The sequence below is a fragment of the Lactuca serriola genome, chromosome 9, assembly GCF_051521515.1.
Source record: "Lactuca serriola cultivar US96UC23 chromosome 9, Lser_US96UC23_V15, whole genome shotgun sequence".
Classification (NCBI taxonomy): domain Eukaryota; kingdom Viridiplantae; phylum Streptophyta; class Magnoliopsida; order Asterales; family Asteraceae; genus Lactuca; species Lactuca serriola.
In genome coordinates, this window is record NC_136416.1 from 202,085,357 (window position 1) to 202,095,538 (window position 10,182).

Consider the following 10,182-nt stretch of genomic DNA (forward strand, 5'->3'; position numbering starts at 1 on the left):
TAGTTTGCATTCCGACTGAGAGGTGAGTTTCCCTCATTGTACTTATGGGTCGAATGCACTAATGCCGACCCAGTAGATTATGTATCATGGTTTAGGATGTTGCTATATTGTAGTGATCCGTTAAGATCTGCATGTTTATCTTTTTGCTAGTATACGTTTATATGTTATGAATATGTTGACATAGTATGGTTGGTGTAGGGTTTCAAAGCACTACATGGATGATGTCAATGGGCCCCTTAATGAAGTGTAGGTTAAAAGCCCAAGACTCTTCTTTTCCCTATAAATAGTCATGTTTTATTCATAATTAGGGTTAAGAGTGAGGCAAAATGTAGCTGCCACGTTATGAGGTTTCTTATGTAGTGTTAGATTCTTTAGTTTATGCTTAAAGTGTAATCTATTCCTCATAATTGAATAAATCGAGTGATCATTCGACATAATCTTCATATTTGTGTTTGTTCTTATTTTCTGCATCTTGTTTATCAAATCAAAATTAGGGTTTTATTCCCAACAAGTGGTATCAGAGCGGGTCTTTGAAGATCTATTGATTTTTGAAGTATCGGTTCTTGATTTGGTGATTTTCTGCACATATATTGAAGATTATTGATGTTTTGGCGGTATGGAATCAAAATTCTGTTCAAGTTACTGTTCATGGAAATTTATGCTGTTCATCTACTGTTCATCTAGTATTATTTCAATATGATTCGTTCTTCTGTTCATATTGGATCTGTTTGCTCGCTTAATCCAAAAATCAATCGATTTTAGTTATTTGTTTTGACCTAATTGGATCCATGCATATCATTTTTTTTGTGGCCCAAAATCTTGGCCATTCCACTGTTCATGATCCGCATATCTAATTTTATCTCAAGATCGTGTATGTGTCACTTGCAATTGATTTCATTCATTCAGTATTCGATTCTAAATCTACAATTGATGATTCTTTGTTAATCGTCTAAGGTTAATGGTTTCAACGTGTGAACATCAATTCTCAAGAATCGATTTTTGTTTGTCTTAATCCAAGATCTTGTTTTTCATCAATTTTCTCGTTCCTGCTCTTATCGTCAATTTGATTTCATGATTATTAATTTGATTCATGTCGAACTTGGAAATTGCTGATGATCCTTGAGTGAAATCGATCTTTGGAGAATCGATTTATGTTTGTTGAATGCAAATCTTTGAAGTCATGTGATAAACTGTTAACGAACGGACGAACATTGGTCAACAGAAAAGTCAAAATTACTATGAAAGTCTTACCTGCGAATCCATAACCTGTGATTCAGTTTGAATAAGGTTTCACTTTTGTCATGAAATTAGATTCACATCGTGATGATCGGAACGAATCTGTGTTCATGTTTTGCACTTGGAACGAAAGGGCTTGAAGCGAATGTAGAGTGAGAACAATAAGCGACCTGTGAGTGGATTCGCATTGGGGTAATGTTGATGAATTAGGACCGAACCTGGAACAATGAACTTGGGTTCACTTGTTAATGGTTGGAGCAAACGGAGGAAGGACCGAAAGCGATAAGAGTTTTGCCTGATGAAGCTTTAAATGGAAATAGAAACGAAAGGAACCGAACCTTCGGTTGGGTTCACATCAAGTGAATAATTCATCATCTTGGAACAAACTTAGATTCGGTCGCATCAGGGTGCTCGGAACGAAAGGCATTGATTGAAATATTGTTTGTGGGTTCGTATGCGAAACTTCACCATTCCAGACTTCCAGTAGCTTTGTTCGTTCATTCAGTCAAATAATCAGGGAAGAAGATAAACATGTTACATTATTAGTCCCTGAAACTTCAGCGAATTGACTCTTTTGGTCCCTATACTTTTCATGCCTTGGCAGTTTTGGACCATTTCCATATTTTGTTACAAATAAAGGGGGTATATTGATGCATAATTACCATTCCAGCCCATGAGTTTCTGGAAAGTGACAATTTTAGCCCATTTTTCGAAAAAGTTTACAATTTTAAGGGCTGGTGAACAGTATTGAATTCTTTAACGCACATATTTTTTCGTGAACAGAAAAATAAAGATTCCATCAAGTCTTGGAGGTTCAGAAAGTCGTTTTTTGCAATTACGTCAAATTTTCTCGACTTTTTTGGATTTTATACTTCATCGTTTATATCATTTTGTCGTGGGGGAGCATAGTAATTTTTTGTCCATTCAAGATCATTCTCATGACCATTTGAAGGCTTTATAATCATGTTTTTTTATTATAAATCGGGGGAGAATTTGGTATGGCCATTCGAAATTGGATTTGTGACTTTTCAAAGTGGAAGATTTTTGATAAAGCTTGTGGTAGAATTATGACGGTAGCTTTTACAGTAGAAGTTCTTCATCGAGCTCTGCTAAAGCTTTTACAGAGAAGTATCCTTTACAGTAGAAGCATTGAGCTCATCTAAAGACTTGTTATATCTCCGACTTCTAGTATTTTCTCGATCAAGTGGTGTTACGAATCTTAAATTTTGGGTTGTTACATGATAATTTTTGGTGGCTTATACCATTAGCTTATTTGAAGATCATTGTGACTTGGAGGGGGAGCTCTTCAAAGACAAGAAGTGATTCGGTTTCTTTGTTCTGAAATAGGTTTTTATGGCGGGTTTGGTTTTCATGAAGATTTTTTTGGGATTACATTCGAAAATGAAGTTTAAAGACATTACTTCAGTGCTTGGTTTATATATCCTAGAACCCGTGTTTGAAGACTATTGAAGAATCAAGATTCGTGGATTGCTTCATATATTCCTCGTTCCAGATCTTTTTATTTGCTAGATACTTGTTTTGGAAGTTAAAGCATTATCATCCATTCCATACTTTGAGGGGGAGATTGTAGGGTTTCAAAGCACTCCATGGATGATGGCAATGGCCCCCCTGATGAAGTGTAGGTTAAAAGCACAAGACTCTTCTTTTCCCTATAAATAGTCATGTTTTGTTCATAATTAGGGTTAAGAGTTAGGCAAAATGTAGCCGCCACGTTGTGAGGTTTCTTATGTAGTGTTAGATTCTTTAGTCTATGCTTAAAGTGTAATCTATTCCTCATAATTGAATAAATCGAGTGATCATTCAACATAATCTTTATATTTGTGTTTGTTCTTATTTTCCGCATCTTGTTCATCAAATCACAATTAGGGTTTTATTCCCAACAGTTGGGTTGAGGTTGTACTGCTTTGTGCGGTAGCCAACAAACCCATGAGCAATCCAGACATAAGTTGTGGGCCCCAAGGGCAAGCCATACTTATGTTGTGGGCTCGAGAGAAATCTAGATATGTGTTGAGGGCTTGATAAGCATGCCAGACTCATATTGTGGGGTTAGGGGTAATCCAGACTTTTAACTATGGACCCAGTATATGTTGTTATATGTATGTATGTGTTGGTACTTTCGGGGAACTCACGAAGCTTCGGCTTACAATTTTTAGTTTATCGTTTCGGGTACTTCTGAGGATCGTGGGAAAGCAAAGGCGTGATCATACACAACTTCCTGTTTTATGTCATTGGGTCTTGGTAAAACTCTGATTTGAAATAATGCTTTTGAGACAATGACTCTTTTTGTAAACAATATTGATTAATGGTTGATTTTGAAAATTTTAAATTTATTTAAATTTTGGAGTGTTACAAAATTCAACAGATTTCTTGTACTTAATTTATTGTAGATTATAATTAAGGTTTATTAATTATCTTTAGTAATGTTTTTTAGAAATTTAATTGAGAATATTTTTATAGGGGTGAGCATATTAATTGTAAAACCGAACCAAAACCAAATTAACCGAAATAACCAAACCATTTTAATCGAATCATTACTAAAAAAGATTGTGCGGTTTCTATTTTTGATTAACGAAATACATATGGTTCAGTTATGGTTTTCATCCAAAACCAAACCCCTAAAAACCGAACCGAACCAAATAATATTAATAAATGTATAATATAATGTTAAATGTTTGGTATGTAAATATATTTAGAATTGAAAATTTGAAAGTTAAATGGGATACTTAATCTTCTATCATATTAATATGGTTATAAACACCGAATCATTCTTTTTTTTTTTTTATTTTTTATTTTTTTTTATATAACAATGTACTTTATATTTTTTAGTTTTTATAGCAACGTCCTTTTTATTTTTATCTCATTTTCGACCATTATGATTAACCAGTATAAACCATTAACCATAACCATTATCTTAAAAAAACCGTTAACCAAAACCACTATTAACCAATACCCAATGGTTACGAAAATGCATTAACCACTTATAATGGTTATGGTTTGGTTTTAGCTAAAAACCGAACCAAACCGCCCCATACACACTCCTATTTTTTATGTCATAGATATTCATGGGGGAGGGAAATTTAGGATCAATTGTAGTCACATCTAATTACTATATTCAATAAGGCTGACAAGCATATACATCCAATGGAACCGAAAGAGAAAAAAACTTCAAAAACTGACCTACACCCTAAGCGCTTTTTATACTTTTTCAAGGTAATTACGTGCTTAACAATTTACTATTTCTCGTGTTTTCTAACATTCTAATAAATGATTTTTTTTCAGATATGGATTCTTGAAACTTTTCCTATGAGTAGTTCTTTTTGGTACTCGACAAGAGAATATGATCCCTCAGGCTGTTGCATGGTCGAAACTGAGGCCTTTACAAAAGACTCACTATTACCTGCTTATAACAATCAACAAAATATGTTTACTTGTATATTTTAAGATTTTATTTTATATGTATAATTTATGTTTATTTATCGTTTTATAATTTTGTTAGCATGATAACAAACTTGTACAAAAGTTGGAGCCAACAAAAGCTGAGAGTCGGGATTAATGGTGGATAGTTAGCTCAGTATGGATTGATCACCCTTATTTTCCCAACATAGAAGTTCACAGAGCACCTTCTCTAACACCATCACCGAAAGGCTCCCCTACCCATGAGCCTCAACAAAAGAAGGCACAGATAGATATTCCATCTCATCTACCACCGCCACCACAATTGGTCTCTAAACCATCAATTGATAGGGACCCAATTATTACTGAATTGCAAAACAACGTCCATCAATTGAAAAACAAGCTCAGTGAATGTAGAGAGCATTTGAGGGCCCATGATAAGCATTTAGCAGAACATGAGGCTACTTTATCCCTGCTTGTAAAACTTATCAATAAGACTCATGAAGACGATGTTGGTACCTCGAAGGGTTGGAGGTACAATGTTAATTATTTCACTCCCATATACTTTTTATTTAACTTAATGTTGCTTATGTTACTGGTTATTTATGGAGAGGGTAACAGATTGGAATCGGCCTTTTGTTCTGTTGCAAGAGCTCGACAGTATATCCAACATGGGTGCATGGGTTATCTTGCTTATGTGGTTGATGCTCGAGTTGGGAAGCAGGTTTCGATTTCAGAGGTGCTAGTGGTTAGAGACTTTACTGATGTATTCCTGGAGGAGTTTCCTGGTGTGCCTCCGGAGAGGCAGGTCAAATTCAGGATTGATTTGGTTCTGAGTGCGGCCCCTATTGCTAATACATCATATCGTTTGGCACCATCTGAGATGCAGGAGTTGTCCTCTCAGCTTCAGGAGCTGTCGAGCAAGCAGTTTATTAGACCGAGAAGTTCGCCATGGGTAGCGCCAATTTTGTTCGTCAAGAAGAAGGTGGTTCACACCAGATGTGCATTGATTAACGGGAGTTGAACAAGTTGATGGTGAAGAACTGTTATCCCCTTCCGCAAATTGATGACCTCTTTGATCAGTTGCATGGTGTGTCTTGGTTCTCCAAGATTGAATTGAAGTTAGGGTATCATCATATGAGGTTCAGAGAGGAGCATATGGAGAAGACCACGTTTCAGACTCATTATGGTCATTACGAGTTTGTGGTGATGCCATTTGGGCTTATCAATGCGCATGCGACTTTTATGGATTTGATGAATCAGGTATGCATGTCGATGCTCGATCGATCAGTCATTGTTTTTATTGATGATATCTTGGTGTATCCCAAGACCAGGGAGAAGCATAAAGAGCACCTTCGAGAGCTTCTGGGAGTGTTGAGGCGAGAACAACTGTATGACAAGTTCTTGAAGTGTATGTTTTGGTTACGAGAGGTCCAGTTCCTAGGACATCTCATTAACCAATATGGGATTTTAATCGATCTAGCTAAGATTGAGGTTATGATGCAGTGGGAGGTTCCGAAGTCTCCCTCAGAGATCAAGAGTTTCTTAGGTTTAGCAGTATATTATCGGAGATTTAATGAGGATTTCTCCAAGATTGTAGTACCCCTCACTCGTTTGACGAGGAAGGGCCTGGATTTCTAGTGGGGCCTTGAGCAGTAGGTGTCATTTGAGACTACAAGACAAAAATTTTGTGAGGCCCTAGTATTGACCCTCCTCGAGGGTGTTGAGGATTTTATGGTGTTTTGTAATGTATCAATCACGAGTTTGGGAGTATTGCTTATGCAGTGTGGGAGAGTTATTGCTTATGCTTCTCGACAGCTGAGGCAACACAAGGTCTGCTATCCTACACATGATTTGGAGTTAGGGGCAGTAGTGTTTGCTCTCAAGATCTGGTGACATTACATGTATGGAGTTCGGTGTACTATCTACACAGATCATGAGAGTTTGAGGTATCTTATGGACCAACCGAACCTGAATATGAGACAACGAAGGTGGCTTGACGTGGTCAAGGATTATGAATGCGAGATTCTGTATCACACAGGGAAGCGAATGTGGTCGTCGATGGTTTGAGCCGCATGACGGCTAGTTCTGCTATTGAGAGTCCATGTATGAGGATATCAATTGACTCTCTGCATCTTGATCTGATTAGGCAGGCTTAGGCCGAGGGAGTCAAGAAGAAAAACTAGAAACAAGAGAGATTCAAGGGTGAGATTAACAGGTTTGCTACTGACGGCCAGGGGTTATTGACCATGTATGGACGTGTTTGGGTGCTAGATTTTGGTGGGGTCAGACAGACTGTACTAGAGGAGGCACACAAGTCTAGGTTTTCGGTACACACCGGAGCCACTAAGATGTACCGGGATTTGAGACTTAGCTATTGGTGGTCGTGCATGAAGAGAGAAATAGCATGGTATGTTGAGAGGTGCTTGACCTGTCGGATGGTCAAGGCTGAACACCAGATAGCGCATGGGAAGTTGCAGCCAATGGAGGTTACCATGTGGAAGTGGGAACATATTACTACGGATTTCATCACCAAGTTACCCCATATGGCTAAGGGGCACGATGCAATTTGGGTGATACTAGATCGGTTGACTAAGAGTAACCATTTCATAGCCATATGTGAGAGCTCATCGGCCGAGAAATTGGCCGACTTGTACATGCGCGAGATCGTTGCTCAACATGATATTCTAGTCTCCATTGTACTTGATCATGATTTTAGGTTCACATCTCGTTTCTGGTAGGATTTCCATGAGGAACTTGGTACGAGATTGCCTCTCAGCACTGCTTATCATTCGGAGAAGGACGGTCAGAGTGAGTGGACCATTTAGAAACTTGAGGACATGTTAAGATCTTGTGTCATTGATTTTGGTAGGAATTGGGCCTCCTAACTTCCTTTAGCCGAGTTCTCGTACAACAACATCTACCACTATAGTATCGTGTTGGATTAGGTGTCTAAGCCCATAACTATAATTGGTATGTACTTGACCCGAGAGTAACATGGTCCATTTGGGTTGCATATCACTAGGACAATTTGACAGGATGGACTTTTGAGAAGAGGTTATTTATGATTTGTTAATATATTATAAGTTCTAATATATTAATATGAAATCATATTATTTAATTAGTATTGATCAAGAATTAATTTGGAATTAATTTTGTGATCAAAAGAGACTAATTAAGTATGAGGGGTTGATTTGGTAAAATCATTCATTCTTATGGTGTGGGCCAATGATCCATGATTCCTTAGGTTGGGCTAAACCCACGTGACAACCCATGGATGACCGATGGAGGTTTAATGTCACACCCCCTAACCAGACGGCGGAAACGTCCGAGGGCTCTTGTGACTTAAATTGAATACCATCACAATGAATATACATGAATCATAACATAATTCATCACCATGCATTGAAATATTACAACTGATATTGTTTACATCCAGTACATTGTTTTAAACATTACAATTTCATAACATAAACTATTCGATAGATAATCTAAGCAAAACACCATGACATTACTTGGTACTTATTCTTCGGCTTACCTGTTACCTGAGAATACAAGTTATTTTGAAAAACGTCAACATATGAAATGTTGGTGAGTTCATAAGTAATGTTGTAGTAATATGATTTGGTGTAGTATGTAAAACCTAGAAAATCCGATATTTTCTGAAAAGATCATTGTTTATAAAAAGTGTGAAGATCCGTGAATATATACTTGTTGATTTTGAAAACATGTATAAATGTCGAACTTTTGTATAAACCACACAAGTGAAAATGTTGAACTTCCCGGGAAAACTCGATGTTTTCCCATCACATAAAATACAGTGACTTGTCTATTGTTATACCAATACGTCGAATGATTTTGATTACTTGAGTGGCATTGGATTAATTAGGGTTGTGAGTTGTTATAATCACGCATTAAAGAAAATGACTAGTTTATAACTACAGTTTACGAACGATCCTTAAAGGCGTCAGCTGTTACTACTCACTTAATCCACCCACCATGATTACTCTTGTTTATCGTCCTGAATCTGTTTACTTTGATTTCTCATAAGCCCAACAACCGAGGAGATAGGAGAGTATGAAGTCCCATTATTTCCATGAGTTATTCAAGGCTATCGAGAATGCGAAAGACACTTGGCCCCACTCGCATTTGACTTCTCGACCTCACTAGCAGTACTAATGGGCCATTAGGGCCCAATAACACATTAGAGTTATTGAAAGTCCTTTACATGGAATTGGGTCATAGAAGGCCCAATATCACGTAAGCATATTCCCTTTGGGCCCAAAGATCATGTTAATGGGCTAGCAAGGCCCAACAAGCATGATTTGAAACTTCTAAGCCCAAATTTTGCAAGTTAGTTCATCGCGTGTTCATTGAAATACTTGGGTTTATCGATTTTGTTTTGTTATTGATTCGAGACCGAATCAATTCGTTTTGTAACGATATTTGTTGTTGAGAGTGTATTTGTTTTTCCGTTTCGTCGATAGTCGTGGATCTTGTATTTTGTATTATTGACTTAATGTGTTTGAAAATGGAGTTTGGTCCTTTTCATTTCCTTCTTTTTATAAAAATAACGCTTTTGGCCCGTTTATATAAAAGAATTTCATTTTTAGTCCTTAAAACACTTTTCTTAACACTTTTGTATAGCTTTTTTGATGAAAACACGATTTTAACCCAAAGTCTACTTAATTGACAGTTTCAGCCCCTCTAGAATAGTGATTCTCTGTTAAGGACCCATTTTTCACAACTTTTACAGTTTTGGCACAAAATCTAAAAAGTTTGCATTTTTGGTCCTTTTTGATAATGAAAAGTAGTTTTGAACCTTATAAACATTTTGTTATGCAAATTACCACTTGTTTTTATAGAAAATTACATTTCCAGCCCCTCAAACTTGTAAATTTCGCATTTTGGGGCTTATTGGGCTGAGATGCCCATAATTAGCCCATTAGGTTAAAAATTTACATTTTAAGTCCCTTGAAATTTCCAATATTCAGAAAAATATTTATATAAACTATTTTGATCCCTTTTAACCTTCAAGAAACCGTGACTTGTTGAGTTTTGCCCCAAGTTTGTATTTTTGACATTTTAAGCCCAAAAATGGGTTTTATGTTATAGTATGTTCATCACAACCTTATTAACTTATTTTTCTTGACTTTTTTAGCGTAAAATAGCTTAAGTTATGTTTACTTCCTTTCTCTTGTCTTAGATCTCGGGTTTACACCCTTTTTGGTAACATATTCATCACAATACACAAGAAATCACACACATACATGCATCAAATCACACATAGCATACATATACACATAGATCTACACATTTTCTTGTATTCTCCCCCGTAAAACTCATAAAAACCGAAAAGAAAGGGGGGTATGAAGCTCACCTTGAGTGTGGTTTCGGTTTTGAAGAAGATTTGGAGAAGTTTGGTGCTATTTTCGGCCCTAGCAAGTTCCTTGGATGGATCTCGAACTTAGTGTGCTCTAAGATGCAAGATCATGAGTTTGAATGGATTAAGAGATGATTTTTGATGAAAAG